This window comes from Seriola dumerili, unplaced genomic scaffold (assembly GCF_002260705.1).
Source record: "Seriola dumerili isolate Sdu_G_001 unplaced genomic scaffold, Sdu_1.0 BDQW01000155.1, whole genome shotgun sequence".
NCBI lineage: Eukaryota > Metazoa > Chordata > Actinopteri > Carangiformes > Carangidae > Seriola > Seriola dumerili.
In genome coordinates this window covers 2,244,030-2,249,471 of record NW_019174410.1, presented here as the reverse complement: position 1 = coordinate 2,249,471, position 5,442 = coordinate 2,244,030, and positions in this window count along the sequence as shown.

Below are 5,442 nucleotides of genomic sequence, written 5' to 3'. Positions count from 1 at the left end.
CACAGGTTCAGTTTCTTACCTGCAACTTCATTTCTGCTGTTGTTGACAGGTGATGGTAGCAACACTTTTAAGATCAGAATTTATAAATATTAAACTGTGATTAAGTGATGGATCATCTCTAGCACTGTCACCACCTCCACAGGTGAAAGTATTTACCAATTAACATCAGCATGTTTTTTGATCCTTCATTGTCAGTGTTGTCAGACAACATTTAAATATTTCTAGTATTTATGTTGTTGATTAAAGCTAACATAGAAATAGTCACACAATGCTGTACGTGTTACTATTGTGAAGATTCATACCAGATGTGTTCTATAAAAACCATCAACAAAGTTAAAGCAAGAGCTTCATAAATAACTTTATTGGACATTATAAACTACATTAATTTAAACAATTTACAACACTGGAAACATGTATAAAAGAATAATAAATGGATTAATTAAATACTGTAGTGTACAATTTACAATCAACTGTAACTATTTAAAATCAAAAAATAGTTGTGGATGAAGTTAAAGCTGAATTTCACTGTCATATGTAAGTTTGCTTAATAAAAAGAAGTAGTTGAATCAACAGTGCAACAGAATCTTTAGTAACAAGTATAATCATTATTCATCATGAGTCCTAATGTGTGAGACAGTTAATATTTATTTGCTCCAGTAACAATCTCCCTCTAAATAAGTGATGCTGTTGGAACAGCACACTGATATTAACTATAATGGCTGAGGACTATGAAATATGAACTCTAATGTTTTAAACTATTGACAGTTTGTTACAGCTACAGTGGAGTCCAAAAGTCATGTGATTGTATGTCTGACATGGGGCAGAGAGTGTAATACGACAGTGAGGGTGTAGGGAACAAGGAAGAGCACAGCTGATCAGACTGAACAATGTTATGGCCACAAGTGTTACATTAAAAAATACTATATTATCATATAAGACACTGTGTGTATGTTTGGGAAGAGAAGATCTTCATGTGTGGACACTGCAGGTGGAGGTGGTGCAGGGCCTCCATCATTGCTGCAAGAGGTTGTAGGTGTCCCCAAAGATCCAGACCTTGGCTGGATGGAAAAAAACATTATAATAGAGAGAAATCATATCAATATCATATTGTAGAGTACAGAGAAAAAGACAAAAGAAACAGCACTCTGATTAGATGATCACAGATATCTGAAAATACATTATTCCCTCAGCTTAGTTGTAATAAACAGTCTGCTGAACCGTTTTACATGAAATAACAATAGAATAGAAACTAATACTCAGTTTGGTGTCATTGTGCAGGTGCACATGTCATGATGGTTCTCAGCTCTCAGTGATGTTCTTTATTCTGACAGAGACAGAATCATTCCAACAGATGTTTTGACTCCTGTCATCAATAATGAAATGAACTAGAGCTGAAAACTAGCCGACTAACACTGAACCAAACTTAATATGAACAAACACGACACACACGTCCGCTGCTCTGCTCTTTAACAGCTCGTCCAGACACGACAGTTCACTGTAATAACGGGATCGTTTAGTGACCGTGACTTACCGACATTGACAACCCGCTGTCTCTGTTAACACTAAGGTCGGTGACGTCACCTTCGCTTTGCAGAACTCATTGTAAAACACGTTATAACATGTTTTCCCTCGGTCTATGGTTTTAATACAAGCGGTTACACCACACAGTTAGCTTACACACAGTAACTTCAGCTAATATTACAAGGTTTCTCCTCATATATGTGATATTTACCAAATGTGGACATGTATGCAATTAGCTACTAAGATTATTTTAACACAAAGATATAAAGTTTACCTCGAATTATGAATGCTAACTGTGTTAGCAGCGACTTCGTAGCGCGTATCCAGGAGCCTGCTGCGGTCCGGTAGCAGGTGTAGGCGGCCGTGCAGAGCAAAGACTCTCTACAGTTGTTCTCGTTATTACAGCCTGTTGCTGCACAAAGCTCGGGCATTTTAACACTAACCGATGGATTACCTGTCCCTGTCGGAGCAGAGAGGAGGAGCCTCCGACTCCACGGCCGGCTTCTGCTATTGGTGCAGCAATGACCCTTTCAGCCCTCACCACAGCTGTTGCCGTTTGAGCATCAGAGGAAGAGAGTTTAAGAGCCCGGCCCGCACATCATTAGTGGCGGCTGACATGATAGGCAGCTCGCCTCTGTACCGCCTTTGTGAACATTTGTGTGTAATTTGTGATTTGGTTTGAGATGCTGGTGTTGATTGTTGGGGACTGGGCTAGGTTTAAAATTCTGATTGTGCATCACACCCTTAGAAAAAGACTGTTGGACACATTAGGAACAGGGGCGCTGATTCTAGTGTTTTTGGGTTGGTTAGAATCGCATAGTTAGGCTCTTTGTTGGCGCCTGTTCCCCTACTTCAGTTATCCTCTTGCCTTGTTTGTATTTATGTTTACATATTTACCCTCCATGTTAGGCAATAAATGAAATCAGTAAATTTGATTGAGCAATAACACCTGGTTTTATGTTGCTTCCCTTTTCCCCTAGCTGGGTCAGAACAAAGACTGCCAAAATACGGTGACTGGTAAGACAGCCCATGACTACATATACGGACACCAGAATCAACATGGCAGCAGTGAACTGACACCTGGCTCTGTGAGCAGTCCGTGGTCAGTAAGTGAAATACTGGGTGAGTAAAATTTCCCGGGCTGTTGTATCTGATTTGCTTGCAGAAATCAACTGCCTGGTACTGGATGCGAGTCCCACAGCGTCGGAGGTTTTACTTTCTCAGCAAAGTGGTTCCACAAAGGGTTTATATCTTGATGCTTCATGTGAACAGTGCAACGTCTACTGGCCTGAATGCAAAATGGGCAAATATCACAGATTTTATGTAAGTATAAGGGAAAGCATGATTGTATTTTATATCCCATGCATAGATTGATATACCGTAAAAGTAAATCAAAATGTTTTGTATGCATCAAATGTGTCAATATCAGTCAAGTTAAGCTCAATGTCTTTGTTTTAACTCAAGTGTGAAACTAAGTTGGTTTGCAATGTGGACAATTAACATGTAGCTTTACTTTTTAAATGTCAGCTTTGGTGGTTGTGCTGTAAAGGTGCAATATAAGATGTGGCCAGAACTTTATTTATATAAAAAAACAAAAAAAAAAAACACTATCGACAGTGTGTGAAGCAGCCACAGTGATGATGTCATGATCAAGATCTCCATCTGTTGTATTTCAGAGTTATCTACTGAAATGCGCATGCTCACCAGCCAGCCCCGACCTGTCCTGTGTTGTAATACCACTTTGTGACGCCAGACGCTGTGTGAGTCGGTGGCGCGTCAAGTCTGGTCTCAGTGCCACGAAGAAGAACAACTTCCGGCAGCGCTTAAAGTTAGCATTACAGAAACACAGGAATGGCTGAACCTCCTAAAAGGTAATACTCATCTGCATCTCGCAGGACCGCTCCCAACAAGAAACCACGTTCAACAGCAAAGAAAAGAAGCGACACGAGTAAATCTCGATGTGGCTTTCCACCGCTGGAGACAGCTCTCTGAGAGTAAAGAGATGCGGTTTGATGCCAAGCTCGCAACTTTCCTGTTAGCCCGTCAATGTTAGCTCTGAAGCTAAAAGTATAATCAGTGCAACGACTGACAAACCGTACCGACAAACATTTCAGGTGGTGATATTGACGTTGTCGACAGACGTTTTAGCGGTTACTAGGATTGTGTCTGTTGCTCTCGGCTGTTGTACAGCTAGTGACGTCAGTAACTTTAGGCTCATTTTGTAACTGATGACTGTAACTTGAGATTGTATGGACCCAGTAGACCGAGTGAATACACGTCGATCGGTTCACCATGTTGTAACCACTTTACATTACTGTTAGGAGATCAGCCATGATTGAAAGTGAACTAGGTCTTTACATTTCTCAGGAGATTTCAGCATCCCTCTGTCTTTTTCAGGACCTGAGCCAGTACAGATGCAATACCGCCTCCACCTGTCTCTCCAACGGCAGAGAGTCCAGACAGTGAGGAGGGTCTAGGTGAGTAACACGATATCATTCACTTTGAAAAGTAAGACTTGTCTATACCACTGCGATTAAATCAGACCCACAGTGTAAACATGTTCATACTGCTGACTCTTAATGAATATACAACTGTCTATGTTTATGTATTTTACAGTATATCCATATTTGTACTACTACAATTTGTTGGTTATATAGTGTGTGTACATTGAATTCTTATCACACTTAGTTCATACGATATTTATATTTACATATTCATATCTATCCTGATTATTGCACACATGAATATAAGGAACTTATATGATCTAAAGAAATTGTCCTATAACATAACATGTTTGTCTGTCTCAGGACCAGAATTCCAGTCTAATCACCAATGATGGACCAGAAACTGCCTTTTCTTCTGCATTTGGCCTCATCAGTTATCAACCACATTACATCAACATCTTGAGGTATTATCCCTGCACATGAGATATTGTCTATACTGTCATCTTTTGCATATTCCCCTAATCAATACCTTTTGCGCTTCTTGCCCAGCAGGAGAACACTTTTGTACATAGTTGTGTAGTATGGGATTTTTTTTTTTTTTTTTTAATGAATCTCTTCTACAAATTCTTCACATGTAAATGTATCATTTAAGATTTATTCATAAAGTCTTGTTTTTATTACAGTATATGCTAAATAACCTTTAAATGGATGATTGGTGCATCTTTTATGTTCTGAAGTCCTTAGAATGCTTGAAAAACATTTCATAGTGAAAAAAGGAGCCGCTTGACATGTCCTTATTTTTTTATTTTTATTTTTTCATAGGGTTGGCAGAGTCCTCCTCAGGCTGGAACCATACCTTTGCAGCCCCCCGAAAGCAAGAAATGGTAAGTCATACACATGATTTTAAACAACAAAATGTTAGGATGAGTTAAAAATGATTCTGTTGACATTTATATTGATGATGGATTTCACTCTAGTTCACAATGCAGGTCTGTTGTAATGTGTTTCAAATTACCCTCAATAATACACTGAACAAGTTTTGCATTTGTAAAAAGAAAAACAAGACTTTGTTAATGAAACCAAACAAATGACCAGTGGTGAAGTAATGCAGATACAATGTGAAAGACAGTGTTTGTGTAAAATTTTGCACTCAAGTTCCCACACAGTGTGACACTGAAGTTACAAGTAGAATTTTGAGCCTGTTTTAATGGTTTATATTTTGTGTAATTGCATTTGCACACACAGTTAAACATTTAAGATGAGTTAAAATGATATTCTGTTTATTACATTTAAGTCGTCGTCATATCGAATGCATCAGAAAACAACGTGGATGTGATCATTGATATTTGGCTTGAATATTAATTAAAATACTTGTTTGGAAACTTGCTGTCTCTGATTTGTTGTTAAGGAACTTATTTTGATGTAGTGAGGGATTACTTGGTAACAACTGTTTATCAATTCACCAACCAAAGCTCTA